Below are 24,279 nucleotides of genomic sequence, written 5' to 3' on the forward strand. Positions count from 1 at the left end.
TATAATCAGCTTAGCAGAGGAAATCTAAACCTAAATCTAAATCTAACATGGTCCAGCTCCCTCTTTCACTCACATTGCACAGAAGGTGAGACGCCATTGCTGAGTGCTTCTGAGGGAGTCTCCTGGGGACATGACCTTTTTTCTTAATGCTTGCTTCCTTCTCTTCCCTTCCTTTGGGCCTCAGCTCTTTACCCTCTTCATGCCTCTACTTTCCCCATTTTCTCAAGGGAGCCCTTTCCTGCTCCAGGAATAATTTGGCTCCCAGCCCTAAGATTCTTCTGGTGACGGCAGCGTTCGCTGTGTCAGGCATTCTTGGATTGCCTGGGCTTTCCTTCCTGTGACTTCAGGCTCTTAGGAAGGGATGGAGGAGAATGGTTTTGATCCCCTCCACAGGGAAAATGTGAGGGTGCTTCCACTCTGTACTGAGATTTCTCCTCCCAAATTTCTGAAGTTAAACACATCTCACTGTGGAGTTTCATCTCTCTGCAGAGGCTCTCAACTGGGCTCTATCTATAGTCTTTCTAGTAATATAACATGATTCTTTTTCATGAGAACCTGGAGCCCTGACTGTATCTACTATTATAAAGTGGGTAACGTGGCAGCAAGGGAAAGAGAAGGTGAGTCCCTAAAATAGACTCACATTTCTGAAAGGATGACCACTAATGTTGGTGCTGACTTACTGACCTTGCTGCCTGATGATCAAAACCAGCACTGTTTGTAAAAGGATGTTCCAGTAGCCTCGAGGCTCAGGGAAGCTGCTGGGACAGTTTTGCCAATTTTGTTCTTTCTTAAGTATCATTATGATGAATACCGTTTATTAGAGTTCATTGGAATGTGTCTCTGTATCTTGCATCCTGAAAGAACCTAATTGACAGTGTACCCAGAGCTGGGGAGATAAATATAAACTTGTGCTCTTTAGTTGGGGAGATGGACTTATAAGTAGAAATGTCAGTAGGTGGAGTTTTAGTTGCTGCTATCCCAAATTACCACCAAACTTTGTGGCTTAAGCCAACACGAATTTACTCTCTTACAGTTCTGGAAGCCAGAAATCTCAAATCAGTTTCACTAGGCTAAAATCAAGGTGTCAACAGGGCTGGTTCCTTCTGGAGGCTCTGGGGAGAATCATTTCCCCATATTTCCTCAACTTCTCTAGCTTCTGGAGGCTGCCTGCATTCCTTAGCTCATGACTCCAACCTCTTGCTTTCATCGTTACATCTACTTCTGTCTGACTTCTGACTCTGTCTTCTCCTGTGTCCCTCTTATAAGGCTCACTGTGGTGACATTAGGCCCACCAGAATAATCTCCCCATTTCAAGATCCTTAACTTGGTCACATCTACAAAGTACCTTTTGACCTATAAGGTACTGTTCACAGGTTCTGGGGGATTAGGACCTGGATATTTTGGGGGCCGTTAGTCAGCTGACCACATAGAGCAAGTACCGTGATTGGCATAAACACAGGGGGCTGTGGGCATCTACATTTGGGACGCCTGGACCATGGGAGAGGAGGTCAAACATATAGTAAGGCTCTCAGCAAAGTTTTCTTTATAATAAAATTTCCCCTTTCCCCATCCTCTCTAATTTGCCCACCATCTCAGGACTGCAGGAGAGATATGAACGTGAAGACCCTGTCAAATGCGTTACCCAGGGTACTGCTGCCCTGCTCTGCATCCTCTCTTGGTGGAGGTCATCAAGATTGCATATTTCCCAAAATAGGATGTGGAAATGGCCTCAGTATCCCACTTCCTCCAAACAAGGGAGTACAATGGTATGTGCTAGGAGTCATAATGGGGAGTGAAATTGCTTTTCTCAGGGATGATGGGTTGGGATGGGCAGAGGCTAAGGTGGTGTTTCTTTGTCAAACACCAAGGTGTGGAGGTCCTGACTGTGATTTGAGTTGGAGCTGAGTTGTATCAGAGGAAAACTACGGCATTTATCCCTTGGATTTAGGGGAGTGATTTTGAATAGAATAACTAGGTAGTTATTAAAAATTATTGCAGACTCGAAAAATATTGATGTGGGTGGTTCTGTTAGGAAGGGAGGCTTCATTTACTGGAGAATGGGGAGGTTAATTAAGAAGTAAGGGTGTTTACAAGTAGGATGCTTAGTGGGGGTGGTGATATTGTCCTTGTCATTAAATATTTTCCTGATATAAAAATACTATCTTGGCACTTACTTATAGAGAAGGTTGATATTCATTATTAAGCATTCATTGCAAAATAAGAGTGCGTGTGCATGTGTTGTGTGTGTGTGTGTGTGAGTGTGTGTGTGTTCCCAACCAAAAGTCAGAAGCAGAGACTATATTATCTAGTACACAGAGATTCAAAGCCTGGATGGATGGTTGGATGGATGGATGGATGAGTGGTTGGATGGACTGATGAACACATGAATGGATAGATGGATAAATAGATGGAAGCATGGATGATTTGTCACAACTGGAGCCTCCAGCTCTGAGATCTCTGATTCTGAATCCAGACAGAGGAAGGAGTGGATTCACTAGTTTTGGGGGAGTATCATTAAAAACTTTTGCAAGAAGCATTTGCAGCTCCTTCTGGTTTCTCTTGGCTGGTTGTATTTGTTTTCTCCCAAGCCCTACGGGGGCAGGGTCATCGGTGACTTATACTTGAGGTTATGGGAGGTGGCTTTCCCTTCCCTTTCACACAATAACTGAGTATCATGCTGCCCTTCTGTTTCCGTCCCTGACTTTCTGCATCAATTTTCAGCTTATCTGAATTCTCATTGTGTATGCTCATGTGGGCTGATTCCATTACATTGCTTCACAAAAGAGTTCCTGGACTCCATATTCTAGAGTAATTTAGCTCACTTCAATATGAATCAAAAAGGAATGATGTTTGGCAATCTTTTGAGAGCAATTATAGCAATTAGGGGAGCACACCATCACAGGCTAGCTGTGGGTGCAGGATACCAACACCTTAGCTACAGTGAATGTCAGATGAGAGCCTGGGGACTACTGGGCATGGAGGACATGGCTCGAGACTGGCTCTCGGCGGTGGGAGGCCTTTGGCCTTACAGAGGGGTTAAGTACCTCATTATCATTTAAGGAACTTATGGCCTAATGATGGATGAACTTCATTATATTAGCTTTCTAACTATCTTTAATAAAACTCTTTAACTATAAAGATTTACTGGTCTTACTGGTTTTGTGCTTAAGATGCTGCACAATAATCTGCAGGTGGGACCTCCTTTTTCTCTGAAGGAGGATGAACAAGAGATTGGGAACAAGGAAAGATTACAGTGGTTCTTTAAGAAGTTGCTAGACCAATACCAGCTAGAACTAAGGAGGAGAGTCTTTCCCTGCTTCAAGTCCCCAGCTAGATTCCTAAGCTAGGTCTATGTGAATCATGCGAAGCAGAGTTCTTAGAGTCATACATGGTGAATTCATGACTTCTCAGCAGCTTATTTCAGCCTAGCTGTACTTTCCCACCTTCACTGGATAATTACCCAACACTTCTGAATTGATTAATTGGATCCTACGTAAGGGAAGCCACATTGCGGAGCGATGGCAAGTTCAAAAAAGTACGACATTCAGAAAATTAAGACGGGGACTTCCCTGGTGGCTCAGTGGTTAAGAATCTGCCTGCCAGTGCAGGGGACACGGGTCCAATCCTGGTCGAGGAAGATCCCACATGCCGCGGAGCAGATAAGCCCATTCACCACAACTACTGAAGCCTGTGCTCTAGAGCCCATGCTCTGCAACAAGAGAACCCACCGCAATGAGAAGCCCGCACACCACAACCAAGAGCAGCCCCCGCTCATCACAACTAGAGAAAGCCTGCGTGCGCAGCAATGAAGACCCAACACAGCTAAAATTAAATTAATTAATTAACTAATTTTTAAAAAAAGAAAGAGAAAGAAAATTACAGTTTTTTGTAAACTTGAGGCCACCAGTGCTTATTCCAAACTTTAAATCTTTAAAGATCAAAAGTCCTGCTGGAGGATAAAGCATACCAAAGCTATAGAGAAACGTTAGTTTTGGCAAGATGAGCAAAGAGAAGTGGGAAGAAAGGAAGCAAACAAAATTCAGAAAGGAAATTCTACCTTAACTCTCCTCACAGAAGTTTCCTTAAAAAACAACAAACAATCAGCCAGCCGTCTTTTTATATCATTGAAAAAATAATTAAAAGAAAGATATTTAAAACGAGCGACCTCTGCAGGCTCTGCTGTTTTCAACATATGAAATTCTGAAGTTAAAAAGTTTTGTGGAGGGCTTCCCTGGTGGCACAGTGGTTGAGAGTCCACCTGCCAATGCAGGGGACACGGGTTCGTGCCCTGGTCTGGGAAGATCCCCCATGCTACGGAGCGGCTGGACCTGTGAGCCATGGCCGCTGAGCCTGCGTGTCCAGAGCCTGTGCTCCTCAACGGGAGAGGCCACAACAGTGAGAGGCCCACGTACCGCAAAAAAAAAAGGTTTGTGTAATTTAATCTCTTAGGAAATTAATCAGAAGGGCCAAATGCTCATAGCCTCAGGGTTTGGCATGGCTGGTTCTCTCCTTCTAGGTAAGAAATACCCTCTGCGTAAATGTGATATGCCATTAGGTGGAACCCCATCCCTGAAATACAATGATTCGATTTATTGGCTTTAATAGGGTACCAAGTCCAATACTCCAACAAAAGAGTTAGGAAGTCACCCGGTCATGTTTGGCTAACAGGAACAACAGAAATACAGCTCAAATCCCTCACCAAAGTTGAGATTTCCATTGACTTTACAACATAAAACCATATCAGGTTACATAATAACACCATTTGTAGAGCTAAATCAAGTATAAGAACATTCTGTCTTTCTTTAACACGTATATGCCAATGGTAAACACACGGGGTAGGGTAGAAAACTGCTCCTTTTTCATGTTTTATCCCACCTTAAATTTACCTGGCCTCAAGGAGCTAGTACCCTAGGTAAGTTGAGTTTTGTACAGTCCATAGCGGTAGTTCCTCTTGCTAGTAGAACTCATGGGAGTAGGATGAATAATGGAAACTATGCTTCATAGTAAAAGTTCCAAAAAACTGCCCTGTGCAGCAGTTTAAGCCCAACTGTAGCATTTGGTCTGCAATCAAAGTAAGAACAAAATCCAACCGCAGCCTGCACTTGCATACACCTGAATTTATGGCTTATTTCTCTTCTTGCTTCATTCTCTATGGGACAGATCTGAGTATGATTCATTTTCATTGAGAGCAACCCAACTCCAGGCCACAAAAGTCAATAGGAGCCCTGTACTCATTTTGGCTGCAAAGCTACAGAGCAAGGTGAGAAATGGTCCCTAAGTTAAAAGGAAATAGAGTATACAGACACAGACTCACCTACATACAGGCAATTGAATTCACTTCCACACAGGCTGCCAGAGGAAGCTTACTGTAAACCAAGCTGGCACAGAGCACAGAAAGTGATCCGCTCTCAAGAACATAATGAAAATAACAACCCTCCTCCCCTTTCCAAAAAATGTTGAAGAAAGACCAGCAAAATTAATCTGAATTAGATCTGTGGGTATCATCAAGTGTAGCAATTCACATCCCTGGCTGAGATTTGAGTGACTTGGTAAGTCATTAAAAAATACAGACATAGATCTATCTTTGGGGCAAGGGTAAAGAGGGAGCAGTGACAATTTAATCTGTAATAGGTGAAGGGAGCATTCTTGTCCTAAAGTCTCAGATCTGGGTCCGTCCTCCTTTCTCTGGAGAATATCTCAAGTGTTATATAGCAAGTTTAGGTGGTGTGTGTGTGTATGTGCACGCGGGTCAGGGTGTGTGGATGTTTAATATTAGTATCCCAGGGGTATGGCTACAATTGAGGAATAGTTCACTCTCAGAAGCAAGTACAAATAAATCTGGACTTTATATACGATTTGCTTTATATCATTCTCAACATTAATAGAGTAATCTCTTTTCACCTGGGCAAAGAAAGACCTTACTCTGGGTACAATACGAATATTTTTATGAAGAAAGTTTCCACAAGCCCAGAGTAATGCTTCGTATCTGTCCTGGAGATTCAAGCAAACAACCTTTATCCACATGCAAATATCTCACTGGAGCAGTACTGACTTCTGATTGCTCTTCTCCTCTGGGAAAACTCTAGAAACCCACAGAAGGGACTCATGTCAACCTTCTGTGTGTCCCTGAAAGTTGCCAGGAGTATCTCTTCTGTCTGAAGTGTTAAGTCAGGAGAACACACCCATCAGAGTGAGAGTGAGACCTGTTGCCACACGGTAAGCACAGCGTTAAACTCTTTACGGACGAGAAGACTGAGAGACAAAGGACAGCAGTGGTTTGCCCAAGACTGTGTAGCCCAGGCATCTAATGCCGAACTCCTGTTCTTAAGCATGTACTTCTCTGCATTCGAGAGGGTTTCCATGGCCAGCCTAGTTCTTTGCAGCTCTTGAACTAGGTGACAGATATCTCTGGGAAGGACCAATTCCATGTAGCAAAAAGTATGACATAACCTTTTTGGAACTGACAAGGTCCTTCCTTCCATGACCTACCTGCTTTCTTCCATATGCTCTTCCTGACACATATGGTCCCAACAAAATGTTCCTGACACACACATTGTGGACACTGACTTTAGCAGAACTATTTCTCCTGCCTAGCTGACCACTTGCTACCCAAGCGTCATTTATAGAGAAGTTTATTTCTTCCTCTGCTACATGGTGATAAGAGCAGAGACTTTTAAGTCACTTATGGATGTAAATCCTGGGCCACTGGCATAGTTACCTTGAGTTCAAGATGTAGTAGAACCAGAGCCGGGCCCAGCACTGAGACGGTGGGGGGAAGGTAGGGTTCTGGGTCTGTGGGGCTGCAGACAAGGCAATGTGTCCTCGTGCAGGGCTAGCTTACTCTGAGGTGTGACTGTGTGATAAACTAGAAGCCACGAGCTGATCACTGTGGCTCAGGTGACCGAGGGTGCAAAGTCCTCTAAGCTGAGTATGTGGACGGTCATCTTCCCTTGAAAACTATTGTGAAAGCATTCTGTACACCAGTACCCATGGGGCCGCCAGAGGAGGGATCCCTGGGGCAGGGGTCCCAAAGTGGAGCCCTGCCTCCTGCGGCCCTCACCTTCCACTGGTGTTGCCCCTCCACTGCCTGTGCCCCTGAGATGACTGGCTCTACCATGCCCACCTCCCCGGAGTAGCCTAACTCCACGTGCTGGGCGTTGAGTGGGTGAATCAGAAGAGCTTTAATGAGAAGGGACTTGGCCAACCAGACTGGTAGCTACCTTCACTGACTGAAACGTTGGAAGGGAGTCAGGCTGGTCCCAAAGAATTCCAGCTGCTTGAGGCAAGCGGACACCCTCGTGCCCAGGCTTCTGGGGAAGCAGAGCACTGGAAGTCTGCCCTGCTTCGGGGCTTTGCACCCAGCCTGCCGTGGGCACTGTCTACTCAGCCACCAGCACCCCTCTGCTCTGAGACAGGCCTGGACTGGACACTTAACAAGCATTGGGAGCCCTGGACTCAACCGAGAGAGGGAGATCTCTGGCAGAGGGTTAGACTGGACTTCTAGAAGGTGGGTTTTCTGACACTCCACTCTAGGAGCTGATGGAAACAAGCTACCTCAGTTGTAAAACCTGCCTCACGATGAGCTCTAAAACTAGAAATGATCCAAGTGTTTGTCAGTAAAAGACTGGAAAAACAAACTGTAGAGTCGCCATACAAATGGAATACGACTCAGCACTGAAAAGGAAGGAACTCTATTATTATCTATAATAACACAGATCATTCTCAAAATAGTTATGGTGAATCAAGAAGTCAGACAAAAAAGAGGCCATATTGTACGATAGTTCCAATTATATAAACTTTTAGAAAATACAAACTAATCTATAGTGACAGAAAGCAGATAACTGGTTGGTTACCTGAGCCTGGGGCTGTGGGCAAGAGAGAGGCAGTAAGGGATGACAAGGGGGCATCAAGAAACTTGTGGGGTGATAGATATGTTCATTATTGATTGTGGTGATAGTCTCATGGCTATAGACATATGTTAAAACTTATCAGATTGTATGCATTGAATATGTGTAGTCTATTGTACAATAATACATGTCAATAAAACTGTTTAAAAATGAAAATATACATATATATATACATATATATATATATATATATATATATATATATATATATATATACACACATGGGACTTAGCACTGTGCCTGGCATACATTCTGTACTTAGTAAATGGGGCAATTTTTATCATTTTCACACTGGGCTTCACTCTCACCTATTTCCATAACAGGAGCTAAGGACACAGAGATCCTGATTATGTGTTGTGTCCCATGTGAACTCTATCCAAAGGCTAAGGGAACCTCAGGTGATCAATGGAGCTAGAGCCAGTGTAGAAAGAGATTTAAAAACTGGTTTGGGAACCCCTTCCAATCAAGCACACTTTCTGGAAAACATGTTATAATCTCCATTGGTGGAAAAAAAACTTCCTGAAATATATTTCTGATAACGCCTGTAATTCCAACAACACGTTTTGGCCTGTTTTCCTGCCATGTCTAGACTGAAGAATTTTTCCAGCTCAATCATTTCTGCCTGTTATTTAAAGGCCTCTGCAGTTAGAGATGGCTTAGCCACTGCACAGAGGGTGGAGTCCTCTTAGCTGGGTTCCTGCAGCCCGAGGTTCCAGGGTTGCTTTGGTGTTGAGACCAAGCTTCCCCCACAGCCTAAGTTTACCTCCGTTGAGTTCAACATGCATTTCTTTCAAAGGACATCCATTCTCATTCTTAATCATTCAAAACATCAGAATCTCCCCTAGCCATCCTGCCCTCCCACAGGAGGGAGTCTCCAGGGAGACTCCCTTAATTTGACAAAATTCTCCACTGCACTCCTAAACCTTGGGCCATTTGTGATTCATCTGTGACTAAATATTAATTTTTAAAAATGCAAACTTGCCTTGGAGGGATAAATAGTGAATAGTTTACCCATTCACATTTTTCTAGAGAAGAAGAAAGGGGGCAGAATGCTAATACTGGATCAACAGATGAAACGCCAACAAGGAGAAAGTTTTTTCAAAGAGAAATCTCATCCACTTTACCATCTGGGGGTCATTGCCTCCCCTGTTCCCCAAAGGCCTGGTATCAGGAGCCTTTGTATTTGTGTCAGCAAAACGCGGGGGTGCGGGGTGGGGGGGTTAAACCTCCTCTGAGGATCAGGCAGTGAACACTTCAAAAAATCTATCGTGAATGTCTGGATAAAAAGGGAATTTTGAGCTGCTATTTTAATCAGGTGAAAGCCAATTTGCTGCTTCACTATTTGAACTTTCAGATTTTCTCAGCCCCTGAATTCAGCCTCCTGGTTACTGGGGAAACACATTTTATTTTTTTCCCTGAATCTATATCTGCTCTCTAATCACCTCTAATCAAGAGCTGTAGTGTTGATTTAGTTTCATACAGAAGAATCATAAAACTGATCGCTGAGGGTCTAGTGATAAAGACAGGAATCCAAAGATACCAGGAGGCCTGAGCATGCACTTAGCAGGTCAGGCCAACCCCTGACCCAGGAGCCTGCTGGCTCCTTGGCCCCTATGACAGTGTTGCTTATTCTGCTGGGCCAGGTGCCCCTGCCTTAGAGATGTCACCTACATCTGTGTATCACCCCTGGAATCAGTGCCCATTGGGATTCTGAGTCTTAAATGATGAGGGATTGACCTGTTTGTAGGAGGGGCTCCTCCATGCAGGCCTCTGTCCAGGGCTTCAGGTGCATTCAGGAAGCCTTTGGCAGGGTTGGAATGCCTTGGAGGGGTGGAGATTTGCACCCACCTCAGAAATATCAGAGGTAAAGGCCAGAGGTCAGGTAGAGAAGTGTGTCCAGGAGAAGTGCCCCAAAGCCCAGGTCAATCAACTGACTGAGGACTAACCCTGGGAAAATGGTGAAGTCTGCAAAATGTAGCTTTTAGTCTACAAACATTCATTTAGCAACTATCACACTCCAAGAGCTGTAATAAGCCACGGGGAAACATCGGTAAACAGGAAACAAGAACTTACAGTTCAGTGGGAGATAGAGACTTAAGTAACTCAAATATAAGACTCAAATCAAGTGGCCTCCTCACCTGCAGGGTCCCCTTCTCCTTCCCAGAAATGTCCCTGCACCAGCCAGCCTCTGTTTCACACGGAGACCAGATACCCACCTGCATTTCTGTTCTTTGAAGATAGTGTTCATGCTCTCCCAAATCCCTTTTCTCTTGCACCCTCATCTTTTCAGTACTTTAAAATACCTATTTGCTGGGGAAATTCAGTCTACTGACTGATCACTCACAGATTCTGTTACTTTCTTTTCAAAGGTGTGTGCTTTTAAAAGAGGGCACCGGAAGAGAGCTTTATCCCAAAGAATCATATTTCTGATGGCAGAATTTCTGTCACAAGGACAGAATGGTAAAAAAAAAAAGACATTTTTAATAGTGACATTATTTTAATATTCCCTTCTATGTCTAGTGACATTATTTTAATATTCACTTAGTTTCACAACAATCATATGAAGTAGCTAATAATAAATAGATAAGAATATGAAATTCAGAAAGTCCCAGTGTTTTACACAAGGTCACACAGCAAGCAAATAACAAAAGTGAAACATGGAAGCAGGTTCTCTGACTCCAAATCAGGGTGCTTTCCATTGTACAACAAGTGCTTCCCTTGGCAATTCCTTTGTGCAAGTCTTTGAGCCATCAGCTGGCTTGAATTAAGGGTGGAGGTGGACTCCAATGGGATAGCAATATTTATGGGACTTTCCGTAACTCAAACAGGTACCTTGGGAATTACTTTTAGTTTTCCTAGGTGATCTGCCAAAAGTATTACCTCTTCTATTTTCCTCTGAACCTAGGTAACTTAAGCTCCCTTCTAATATTTCGAGGTGTTGGGGTAGGAGGGGATAGTGGCTTATGGAATCATGCCAGTGTTCCCAGAGTCCTTGGGCATGGCTTACGGATTGGCCTGTCCTTCTCCTACCTCCCATGAACAGAGGGATCAGCATTGGTAGTTAAGAACATCTCTGAGTGGCCCAGCAGCATGGGAAAAACATGGTCCGTCTGGTGGCCTTGGCCCAGCCCTGGCCGTAAAAAGGGATTTCATATCATTAGCAACTTCCCCTTCAGAGTTCATTAGTGTGAAATGTCTTGGCAGCTGAAATGACAGTGGGGACTCCCTCCTCACCAGTGATTTCACCCCTCCTAAGAGCAGCCATGGTGCAGCTGTATTTACTGCTTCAATTTGTGGCTCTGACAATAGCACATTGAGGTGCCTGAAAATGTGTGTAGCAGTGGTCAGCTGGCAACTAGATGGCACGTTGAAATTAACTTTACATGGCAGGTCTAGTTGATAAACCAGTTGTATCTGGATGCCTACCTTTGTCCGCATTACTAGAAGGCTTTGCTATTAAGGCTGAGTTGGAGATAGTGGGGTAAGCTGAGGCACCCTAGATGGTCCCAATGAAGTGTGCGTGGGTGTGTGTGTGTATGTGCACACATATATTAAAATATATATATACATGTGTGTATATACACATATGTATAAAATATAAGTAAATATATTTATTTTTACTCAATATTTGTTGTCTATCTTCCACAGAGGATGGAAAATACAATTATATCAACCCCCGAGCAAGTTGCATTTGAGGTCAGGACATGAAGTTCAAGTATGTTTTCTAGGAGAATTGAGTATTGTTTCACAAGTTAGGGCCAGAGTTGAAAATAATAGCTCCCAAGGTCATTTGAAATGTTCACTCCTTTAAAGATAAAAACAGAGTGAGTGAACCTGTTGACTAACTGGGTCTCTCTATTGACACCTAAGGTGACATCCATGGCTCATACGGTATGTGTGAAAATTCAGGCACTGCCCTACATTAAACTTGAAGGTTTGTTTTCCTTCTGCTTTGGGCCTACTGATTCAATTACCATCAATAGACAGAGTTCACTCCAGTCCCACCTCTGCCTACTTTCCAAGTAGAAGTTGAAGGATAGAGGTGAAAGTGGATTAGTGCAGAATTTTAACTCTGCTGTTTGTCTGGGGCAGTGTGGCAAGTATCCTCCAAGGTGGCCGCCAGTGACCTCTGAATCCTGGCATTCACACCCTGTGTAATTCCCTCTCCTTGGTTGTTAACTTGCATCTAGCAACTACAGAATAGTGATGGGATGTCAATGCTGAGACTAGATCATAAAAAGATTGTGGCTTCCAGCTTGAGTGCAAACTCTCTCCCTTTCTCTCATTCTCTCTCTCTCTCTCTGATCATTCTTCCTGTGGGAGCCATGTTGTGAGTTAGGGTGGAGGAAAAAGTACAGAGACTTGCAATAACGATATAAGTAAGCATGGAAGTAGACCCCTTCCCCTTTTGTCCTCCCTCTGGCATTCAGATGAAACCAAGCCCTGGCCAACACCTCGCCTGCAATCTCAGAAAGACCTTGACCTGGAAGCACTCAGTGTAGCTCTGCCCAGATTCCTGATCAACGGAAACTCTAAAAAATGTTTGCTGTTTGAAGACACTAAGTTTTGTGTTCTTGTTTTTGTTTTTTGGGGGGAGGGGGTGGTCATTTATTAAGCAGCAATAGAAAACCAACACAGGCAGCAATGGGTGACAAGGTGGTGATTCCCCCATTAACTACTGAGTAGGTGGGCCAAGTCATCACAGGACTCAGTGAACAGTGCACTCAAGTTCTAAGTGAATCTTGGGGTTTTTTAAATTTAATTTAATTTAGTTTAATTTAATTTAATTTTATTTATTTATTTATGGCTGTGTTGGGTCTTCGTTTCTGTGCGAGGGCTTTCTCTAGTTGCAGTGAGCGGGGGCCACTCTTCATCGCGGTGCACGGGCCTCTCACTGTCGCGGCCTGTCTTGTTGCGGAGCACAAGCTCCAAAAGCGCAGGCTCAGTAGCTGTGGCTCACGGGCCCAGCTGCTCCGCGGCACATGGGATCTTCCCAGACCAGGGCTCGAACCCGTGTCCCTTGCATTGGCAGGCAGATTCTTAACCACTGCGCCACCAGGGAAGCCCTGAATCCTGGTTTTGAGGGGTAGTTTTTCTAACCTTTAGTAGTGGAATCACCACCTGTGACTCACTGTGCATACAGGGAGCTTTCTACCACTGGCTAGAATGGTTTAAAGACAGTCCTGGTCCAGAGGCAAGGGTTCCACCTCAGACTTACTAAAATAGAATCTCTAGGGTGAGACCTGGATCTGTATTTTTGGAAAATCATCCTGGTAATTTTACTGTTTAGTTCATTTTGGAAATCAGTGGAATAACCTTTCCAGGCCATGTTCTATATTGGATCTCCATGGTTCTCTGTATTAAGGGAGTTTCACATCTCATGCAGGTGATATCGAGCAGTGAGCTTAGCATACTTGAGTTTTCTCTATGTAGATGTCAGCCACTTGTAGGACTCGGAAAGTTGAGCGCTGCCACAAAGGAATACTTGTATTCCTGAGTCTAATCAAAGTAGTAGTGGAGATTCTAGCGTGAGTTCACAAATGGTTTGTTCTCTAACAATTCAAACATCAATAACTTGTTGCTCAAGTTAACTGTTTACAGAGACACTGTGGTATGGGGAAGGAGACATTGGGATTAGAGCCGGAACTGGGTTTAGGTGCTAGCCCCTCTGCTTTGAGGCTGTGTGACCTCGGTCAAGTTAACGAATCTCCCTGAAAATACTTCTTTTACACTTTATTTTTAAGAACTTTGTTGTGGTTTTTTTCTGACTATAAAAGTAATACAGTTTCCTTCTAAAAATAGGGAACATACAGAAAAGTATTTTTAAAATCCAAATTATACATAACCCAGAAACCTCTGACAACTACGGTCCTATTTCCTCCCGTCTAGTTTAAATGGATTTATGTACATGTTTTTATATAACTATGATTATGATTATGCTATTATATAAGACTTTCATCCTGCTTTTTCACTTAACATTATATTCTGAACATATTCTCACAGCATTAAAAGTTCTTCAAAGATATCACTTCCAGGGGCCTTATAGTACTCCATTGTGTAGGTGTGTCATGACTATTTTCTGTGGCTAAATATTTCAATGATTTCCAGGTTTTTACCTTTATAAAGAATATTGTGAGAAACATCTTTGTTTACAATATTTGTCCACATTTCCTATTACTTCCTTAGAAGGAACTCTCAGAAATGAAATTACTGCATCCAAAGGTCTGAATACTTCTTTTTTTTTTTGGCCACACCACACAGCTTGTGGGAACTTAGTTTCCGATCAGGGATTGGACCCAGGCCCTCAGCAGTGAGGACTCCGAATCCTAACCACTAGACCATCAGGGAACTCCCTGAATACTTTTAAAGGTTCTGATACATGTTGCACAGTGCTCTTCAGAAATGTTTAACCAGTGTGTACTTCCACCAGTAGAAAGAGAATTTCCATCTCAATGCAACCTTGCCAGCATAAACGTTATCTTAAAATATTGCTAATTTGATGATCTACATGGCTTTGTTAGTTTGATAGTCAAAATATGCTTTCTTGTTTTAATGTGTACTTCTTATATTGCTAGTACGATCAAGCACTTTTCCTACATTTAGTACTTCTTTGGTAAAATGAAAATGATGTTCCCTACCCATATCATAGGATTATTGGGAAAAATTATGGAATGGTGATTGTGAGTACTTTTTATAAATGCAATGATATGGTATGTTTATATAAATCTGATGGTCTCAATGTAGTTGATAGATATATGTAGACAAGTCAATCTATCGTAAGGCTGTGGGATCGAGGGTAAATCCCCCCAGTCCTCCTTCATCCCATATATTTACATGTCATGTAATCAGAGTCCAGTAGTTGAGCTGTAATAAAGGAATACTCATAGGTAGCAAACAGATCCATGTCCCCTGCACGGCTATGTCCACAGTATCACTCTCGGTAATGGTAAGTGTTGGGGGAGGGATGACTTGGTCGTATGTTTGTTAACAGCCGCTCTTCATAGCCACTTCCTCCTCCTTTGCCAGCCACATCCCTGAGTCATTGCTCAAATGTGGGTCACAGCAGCTGTAGGCTCTCCTACAGTAAGTGCCAAGACACTACCCCTTTCGACATGTCCTAAGAACTGCCTCGGTCTACCTAGATGTAGAAACTGCTTGATTTCAATACACGTAATGAAGGTGAGCACCAAAGCTGTAATTCCCAGAATTTCTATATTAAATGGATGACTTATATAGTATTGCTTATTCAACTTGGTTCTCTCACTCATTCAAAAAGGAAAATTAATAAAAAATAAAATAAATTTTAAAAAGAAATGAAAAAAACAAAAAGGAAAATTAAGAAATAAAAAACATTATGATATGGACTTCCCCGGTGGCGCAGTGGTTGAGAGTCCGCCTGCCGATGCAGGGGACACGGGTTTGTGCCCCGGTCCGGGAGGATCCCACATGCCGCGGAGCGGCTGGGCCCGTGAGCCATGGCCGCTGAGCCTGCGCGTCCGGAGCCTGTGCTCCGCAACGGGAGAGGCCACGACGGTGAGAGGCCCGCGTACTGCAAAAACAAAACAAAACAAAAAAACATTATGATAAAGGCCTGAAAATATTGAGAGATTTTCTTCAACAAATTTAACATAAAGCAACTAAGATGTTAAATAATATGTGGGTTTCAAGGGAGAAATTGGTAGATTTAAAATGCAATCAATGTAATCAGTCAGACTGTAACTTCCCCTTCAGAGGCCTGGAATTCAGCCTTCCTTTTTTCCAAAAACTCTGTTCTTTGTGCCTGGTGATTACAAGTTCCAAAGTGGAAGTTGTGAGGGTAGAATCTGTTCTTTCTTATTAATAATTTAAAAAAATTAAAAAGGGTGTTTGGGGACCACTTGTACAAGTGCCTGTAAATCCACAGTAAGGAATTTTGCCTTAGTAGCTCTAAACAGACTATTCCTTTTTCTCTAAATTTATGGAAGAACTTTAAAGGCATTTTGTGTACACAGTTATGCAGTCCGTGCTTTAATTCAGTGGGACTTTTGGTCAAGTATGGATTACAAAGTTAGATATTTTGGGTTCAATTTTCTTTGGTACATCTTTCCCAGATATGACTTCATTTTATTTATACAAACTCATGGTGTCTTATAAACGTGCTCTTTCTCATCATCTTCTGAAATCTTATGCAATAAATAGTGGTTGGGGGGGAAAAATCAGTCTCCTAAACTTTTTCAATGAGAGAGCTGCCATTTTGTCCAGAAGGTAGCTCAGTTACCACAGCCGTTATTCTAATGACCAGAATCTGCCGTCCCCTTGAAGTGGGGGTCTCTACAATGCCCGCAACATTTGCCAGGGAAGCCTACATCAGTTGTCTCACATACTACCTGGGGTTTGTAGAATTGGAGAAGATTGAATCAGGGTGGCACTGGGCTTACCATAGAGCAGTGTTCTTCCAGCTCGTGGACGGTTTGGAACAATCATGGTCACTGAAAACCAAGGGCACGACCAGATGAACCATAGTGGAGAAAAAGTCCTCAAGGAATTCACCAGTTTGGAAACAGCCATTTCTTTCTTTCTTTCTTTCTTTTTAATATTTATGTATTTATTTATTTTGGCTGCACCGGGTCTTAGTTGCAGCACGTGGGATCTTTAGTTGTGGCATGTGGGCTCTTAGTTGCAGCATGTGGACATGTGGACTTAGTTGGCATGTGGGCTCTTAGTTGCGGCATGCATGCAGGATCGAGTTCCCTGACCAGGGATCAAACCCGGGTCCCTTGCATTGGGAGTCTTACCCACTGGACCACCGGGGAAGTCCCGAAACAGCCATTTCTGAACTTCATGTCCCGTATATGGCAGCACCAAATTCTTTGGGGGGGGGATGAACTCAAGGAAAGGCCTGTGTGACTACCTAGCTTCCTTCCTGCTGCAAGTACTCTGTCCAGTGCCAATCTTTCTCCTATTTTATTATTAGAAATATTATTACTATATTAAAGATATAGTAATATAGTAATAATAACTAATGTTCATGGGAATTACTAAATGCCCATGGGTATTTAGTAATTGGGTGAAGGCTTTCCATGTTTTATCTCATTTAACCCTCACAATGCCTCATTGAGCTAGCAGCTATCATTATCCCACCTTGGAGGCTTGAGACTGGGTCTGAGAGGTTAGATAACCTGTCCAGGTACTTGCCTAGGAACAGGCTCCACTGGAATTCATACAGGCTGTCAGATCCCAGCGTCCATGCTCCTAGTTATCTTGATGACTGCAAGTAGTACAAACAGTGTGCTGGACTCAGACATTAAATGGTCTTAAGACTAGACTCAGTGTCGCTCACTTCCTATCAGAGAGTGAAAGCAAAGGCATCCAATCTGGAGGAGGTGTTTTGCAGACACCAAGGTCAGCACTTTGTGTCTAATCTTTCAGCACACCATCCAACAGGTAAATTTCCCCCTTTCTGATGCTGTGACTGGAATGGGAAGGCAAAACAAAAAGAAAGAAAAATGCAGTTTTTTCTTTCCCTACTTGTCACAAAGGAAATGTTCTGTGAAAAGTTGAGAAACAGATTGTCCAGGGCAAAAATCAACAAATTTGATGTCTGGGATTAAAGATCAGATGCCACTACCCAACCTTTAGAAGCCTCTAGAGGGACTTCAAAGAAATGGCCCAAAGCCCCATGTCTCCCTTCATGAAGAAAGTAGACTTGGTCTTCCGTGCCACCTTTACAGCCAGGTTCTCCCCTCACCAGACTGTTCCCTGGAAAACACTTTGGGAAACGAAAGTAACTTTTTAGGTTGCCAGGAACAGAGAAATCTTTTTTTTATTTTCAATTAAAAAAAATTTTTTTAATTGAAGTATAGTTGATTTATAGTGTTGTGCTAGTTTCAGGTGTACAGCAGTGATTCAGATATATATATATATTCTTTTTCAGATTCTTTTCCCTTATAGGTTATTACAAAATATTGAGTATAGTTCCCTGTGCTATACAACATCCTTGTTGTTATCTATTGTATATAGAGTAGTGTGTATATGTTAATCCCAACCTCCTAATTTATCCCTCCCCCACCCTTTTCCCCTTTGGTAAACATAAGATTGTTTTCTATGTCTGTGAGTCTATTTCTGTTTTGTAAATAAGTTCATTTGCATCTCTTGTTTTTTGATGCTACATATAAGCGATATCATATGATATTTGTCTTTCTTTGTCTGTTACTTCGCTTAGTATGATAATCTCCAGGTCCATCCATGTTGCTGCAAATGGCATTATTTCATTCTTTTTATGGCTGAGTAATATTCCATTGTATATATATATCACATCTTCTTTATCTATTCATCTGTCGATGGACATTTAGGTTGCTTCCATGTCCTGGCTATTGTAAATAGGGCTGCAATGAACATTGGGGTGCATGTATCTTTTTGAATTAAGAGTTTTCTCTGGATATATGCCCAGGAGTGGGATTGCACGATCATATGGCAACTCTAGTTTTAGTTTTTTAAGGAACCTCCACCCCGTTCTCTGTAGTGGCTGCACCAATTTACATTCCCACCAACAGTGTAGGAGGGTTCCTTTTTCTCCACACCTTCTCCAGCATTTATTATTTGTAGACTTTTTGATGATGGCCATTCTGACCAGAGTGAGATGATACCTCATTGTACTTTTGATTTGCATTTCTCTAATAATTAGCGATGTTGAGCATTTTTTCATGTGCTTGTTGGCCATCTGTATGTCAGGAACAGAGAAATCTAACATCTTATAGCTTCTGTCAGTTTAGTTGTTTCACTGTGATGACTGATCAGACAAGGTTCCTGCAGACACCAACTCCTCTTCCTCTGACTTTCACACTTATAATTCAGTTTACTTCTCTTTCTGGAGATTTCTGTCTCACACACATGTACCATGAGTTTTCTCTTAGCTCTTCATCTCTCATTTGCAGTCTCTCTCCCTTCCTCATCCCTTCTTACTCCATTTGTGAACCTAAAAATGATGCCAGTAATTCACGACTCCAAATCATGGGTGGTGCTAGAGACATACCTTTGTCAAGGAAAGACGTAATTATGGAAGTAAAATTTAAATAACATAAAACTGAAACTATCAACCACTGCAGTTCCAGAACCATCCATTGAACCCCTTCAGAATCTCCCTTTACAAATAAACTAGGATCACATTATAGAATCTCCAGTTTGGAAAAGATCATAGAGGTAATCTGACCTGTGTGCCTACATTCTATGTCATTTACATATTCATTGAAAGACAAAGCCAATCTATTATTGGTCCCCAGCATTGGGTCAGGTGGTGGAACTTTGGGACAAATAAGACCTAGACACTGTCCTTAAGAAGCTTAGTATTGCAGGGGGACTAGAAAGTACCCTGGGGTGGGAGGTGCAAAATGATGTGGCCCAGACTAGACCTCATGGGGGAGGAGGTCAGGAGAATTTTTGCAGAACAGGAGATTCTTGGGTTGGCTCTAGAAGGGAGAGGAAGATTCTTTTGGTTGCGAGTAACAGAAATTCCATTTAGGTAAAACAGGAGGTGTATATTGGGAGGATAGACATTACCTTGGGAAGGGCAGGGATGCAACAGAGTGCCGTGGCTTCAGATGATCTTAGGGCCCTCCCCTCATGCTCACCTGGGTGTTTTCTGCACATTAGTTCCATTCTCCCCTACTGCAGATTGGCAGGGAATGTGGCTGCCGAAGATTCCACCACCAGAAAGAGACTGATCCTACTTCCTCAGATCTGTTTGAAAAATCCTGGAGACTGAGGCAGGGTGCACCACAGGACTGGTCAGCTAAGGCCAGGACAGTGCCACGTTACACAGACATGGCCATCAGAGAACAAACCATGCATTGGCCATTCTCAAAACGGGGGACACCCTGGGGATCAAACAAACACTCCACTTAGGGTCTTCCAAAGACTGTCACTCCAGAGCAGGATTCTCACCCTAAATGATTTACCAGCAGCAGGGTAGAAGCTGCCCTAAAAAGACTCTTGAAAACCTAGCTTTCAGTTCAGTGTTGTTCTATGTATACACTCTTTGCATATATACTACTTCTTACTACACACATGCTCAGTAAGCATTAACTATCAAGCAAATACAAGGGCAGATCCTGACAGCAGAAAGACCCAGTCATTTGATAATGATAATGATGATGGTGATAATTACTAGTTGAATATACTGCATGCTTCTAAATACATTGTTTTGTTTGATTCTCATCACAATTCTGTGGGGTAAGTAAAAGTAATACAGTGGTGAACACCGTATTGAGCACATGCTACGTGCCAAGCACTGTTCTAAGAACATTACATTTATGAATTTGATTAATCCTTACAGCAGCTCCATAAGGCACATACTATTGTAATCCTGATTTTATTGATGAATAAACTGAGGCAAAGGGAAAACAAATAATGTATCTAAGGTCCTATAGCTTGTAAGGATAGAACTGGGACCCTGCTGGTTCCGGAGTTCATGCTCGTAGCTTCTATTCTGGTAGACCATTATTATTACTTTCATTTTTGTAATGGAGAGTTTGAGCAAAGCAAAGCCATAGTGAGTAGTCATACTGGTAATAATAAAAATAACAATAACCAATGTATATGTCCCACCTACTACACATTGGGCACTATAATAAGCCTGAATACTCTGATTTCACCTATTATCCTGAAAGGGAATTATTGTTGTCATTGTTGTTTTTCAAAAACATGCTCAGAAATATAGCTGTATTTCATATACTCACGCACCCATTCCCAGTTTGTGTTCTGGAAGCCTTAGAAAGTCAGGAAGTTGCTGGAAGAGCTGAGAATTGGTCCACTCCTGAAAAGAACCAAATTCATGTTTGTGATGGTGATGCTTAGACTAAGCCCTAGGGCTGGCAGTGATAGGTATACAAGTCCTAACGTTTGCTTTGGCCCCTCATGTCTTTCCCACCCAGGTCTACTTCCTAGAACAAACACCCAAACACCCTTAGAGTGAGGGACCTCCAACAGAGCTAGCTCTGCCACCAGATCCTGTGTGTACTGGGGTCAGCTGTTGTGCCTGGCTAAGCCTCATTTTCCTTATCTATAAAATGGGAACATTGGTCAAAATGATTGATAGAACCCCCTGAGCTCTAAAACCTTCTGAGTCTTCACTGACATGGGGGTTTTACATCTATGAGTCCTTCTTAGCGGACAGTCTAAGAAGAATTGTGCCTTCCTGGGTGTTATGGTCTGAATGGTTATGTCTCCCCCAAATTCATATGTTGAAATCCTATCCCCCAAGGCGATGGTCTTAGGAGGAGGGGCTTTTGGGAAGTAACTAGGTCATGAGGGGAGAACCTACATGATTGGGATCAGCGCCCTTATAAAAGAGACCCAGAGAGTGAGCTCACCCCTTCTGCCACGTGAGGTTATGGTGAAAAGACAGCTGACTCCGAAGTGGGCTCTCCCCAGATATTAAATCGCCAGAGCCTTGATCTTGGACTTCCCAGACTCCAGAACAGTGAGAAATAAATTCCTGTTGTTTATAAGCCACACAGTTTGAGGTATTTTGTTACAGCAGCTCGAACTGACTAAGACACCTGGATTCACAGCAAAATCAAACTGTGATCCTGAGAGTAGGAAGGGGATTTGAGGGCAGGAAGTTCAGTCTCCCCACAGCCCGCTAACAAACCCTCCATACGGACCCACAGTGGTTCCCATCTCCAGGCAAAAGGGAACAGTCTCTTGCCCCTGGGGTGAAGGCCTTACAACTACCCAGGCAGGCAACTCAAAACTCAGGGAGGGCAGGAGGTTTGAGGGAAAGTATGCATGGTATGTAATACGTGTGCTCTTAAAGTCTCAGCACATAAACCTCCAAAAGTTGCACTTTTCTAAAACCAGTTAGATTTAGAAGCATTTAAATAATGGCTCTTGCAGGGAACCCTCCTCCTGCTTCATATTCTTTAGCTGTTTAGGAATTATTGCTGAGGCCCTGAGGTCAGCTGAAGTAGTTTCTTCCAGGATTTTCCTGTTTCTCAAATTGTGACTCTTTTGACCAGCACTTACTGGGTTGAAATCTCAGCCCCTTTGCATTTGCCTGTTATCATGATAGAAAAAAATCACTTGTCTGAGCACACCAGGTACAGGCACTGTTCTAAGCCACTCACCTGTGTGAAGGCATTTTATCCCCACGGCAACCCTGCGAGGAGGGTTTTGCTTTGAAGGGTCTGATTTAGGGAGGTCAAATAACTTGTCCAAGGTCACTTAGCTGGTAAGTAATGTGTTTGTTTCCTAGGGCTGCTGTAACAAATTACCACAAACTGGGTGGCTTAATATACGAGAAATTTATTCGCTCACAGTTCTGGGGTCCAGAAGTCCAAAGTCAAGGTGCCAGCAGGACCACACTCCCTCCAGAGTCTCTAAGGGAGAATCATTCCTTGCCTCCTCCAGCTTCTGGTGGCTCCAGGTGGTCCTTGGCCTGTGACAGCATCATCCCGGTCTCTGCCTCCGTCTTCACATGGCCTTTTCCTCTTCTGTGTCTTTGTCTCCTCCTCTGTCTCTTATAAGCCACTTATCACTGGACACAGGACCCACCCTGCTCATTCAGGATGATCTCAGCTCAAGAGGTCGATCCGCAACGTATTTACATCTGCAAAGACCCTTTTTCCGAATCAGGCCACATTCATAGGTTCCTGGGGTTAGGAGTTGCTCTTATCTTTTGGGGAGTGGGCCCACCATTGAACCCACTACAGCTGTGCAGCTGGGATCCAATCAGGCAGTCCAGCTCTAGAACGTGGCCTCATAACCATCATGCTACCCTCTCTCACACGCTGACTTTTCACCGGTGTCAAGAAAATGCCTGCTAAATCAGTCTGAGCTTTTCACAAATCATCACAGGGCTGAAGGGCTCATTTTTCTGTGTTGATATCCTGTCCACGTTCTGGAAGGGCAGCGTGTAAAGTCCACTCTGTCCCACGCACGCCCTGATAGAGGGGGAGGAAAAACAGCACGTTGGGTTCCTTTTAAAAGAGGACTGATGGGCTTCCCTGGTGGCGCAGTGGTTGAGAGTCCGCCTGCTGATGCAGGGGACACGGGTTCGTGCCCCGGTCCGGGAGGATCCCACATGCCGCGGAGCGGCTGGGCCTGTGAGGCATGGCCACTGGGCCTGCGCGTCCAGAGCCTGTGCTCCGCAACGGGAGAGGCCACAACAGTGAGAGGCCCGCGTACCGCAAAAAAAAAAAAAAAAAAAAAAGAGGACTGAATTCAACTTTGCAAATGTTAAAAGCTTAAATATTTTAGAAATTTCAGGCACACGTATAAAACCTCATTGCCTCAAAACCACAGTTGACAAAATCACCATTGACAAAGAATTACTCCACACACAGTGAAAATCTGACAAAACATAGCGATCGTCCAAAATACGGTGTTAGATCATTCCCCAGACGCCAGCAGGGTAAAGAGTTCTACCGTAGTTCCTTCATGATGAAGGAAAACAGGTCTTTAAATGAAGCCTGCAGCTTAAGTGGAGAAAACTTAAAGCTGTAGACAATCAATATTGTCATTTAAAGGGTGAACTTTATTTCTTCTGAGGTAAAGTGATGAGCCCAGGCAAAGCACTCACTCTACCAGATATGATTTGAAACAGCTGAAAAAGAAACTTCTGACAATAAGATTTTAGGACAGAAACACTGCCAGAGCTTTAAGTGCCTTTGAGAATAATAAAAAGAAAGTAAACAATGCCAGAGGTGGGACAAACAAAAGGAAAATTCTTACCTCCTTTATTCTCCTCAAATACTGTAGAAAAATTATCTGTGCTTAGGCAGTTCTTCTGGAGTCCAAAGTCCTGCCCTGTGCTCATCATTCTGTTTAAGCTCTGTGCTTTCAGGCTGTCATTAAATGCCTTACACTGGTGGATGGGGCCAAGATGGTTTTCAATCTAAAGCCATTGAGAGCCTCAAGGCAGATTCTAAAGGCCTTTACCATCTGAGCCTGGCCATCTGGGCTCTTCCTTTCACTGCTGTGAAATTGTCTTGGCATCTGACCCCTGTGGGAGAGCTGAGTCCATTAGCAGAATCCTCATGCCTTGAACAGCTTCAATTAGCCAAGAGCATGGCATGAAGCAGAAGTGCTGGTAATAGAAAACAACAGATCATAAGAAAGCCCTCTGGATTAGGCATTCAAGCAAGAGGCTCATTTTGTCAGACACCCAGAGCTGCCTTATGAACAAGCTAACTGGGCAATGAAGCAATGGGCAAGCGACAAACTGGGTTGTTGCTTCTTAATGGCGCCTTGACTCTATTAACAAGCGTGTTGTGATCAACTGACTAGCACCCGAATTTTACTAGCTACCCTGAAGCTTGCTGATGAACACTGTCCCAGGGGCACATGTGAGGAAGAGGTCCTTCGGATAACTTATTCCTTTGGATGGAGTCCAAGA

At 43.3% G+C, this 24,279-nt stretch overlaps 1 long non-coding RNA gene across 1 annotated transcript; it reads right to left on the bottom strand.

Moving 5' to 3' along the window:
* Nucleotides 1-19,458: 19,458 nt before the first annotated feature.
* Nucleotides 19,459-23,871, bottom strand: LOC309815882. Its single transcript, XR_014295938.1, has 3 exons — nucleotides 23,616-23,871; nucleotides 20,625-20,697; nucleotides 19,459-19,759 (listed from the first exon to the last, which is right to left on the bottom strand). It is a non-coding gene; the product is annotated as an uncharacterized lncRNA (long non-coding RNA).
* Nucleotides 23,872-24,279: the final 408 nt, after the last annotated feature.

The sequence above is a fragment of the Mesoplodon mirus genome (genome assembly GCF_964341445.2).
Source record: "Mesoplodon mirus genome assembly, chromosome: 14".
Classification (NCBI taxonomy): domain Eukaryota; kingdom Metazoa; phylum Chordata; class Mammalia; order Artiodactyla; family Ziphiidae; genus Mesoplodon; species Mesoplodon mirus.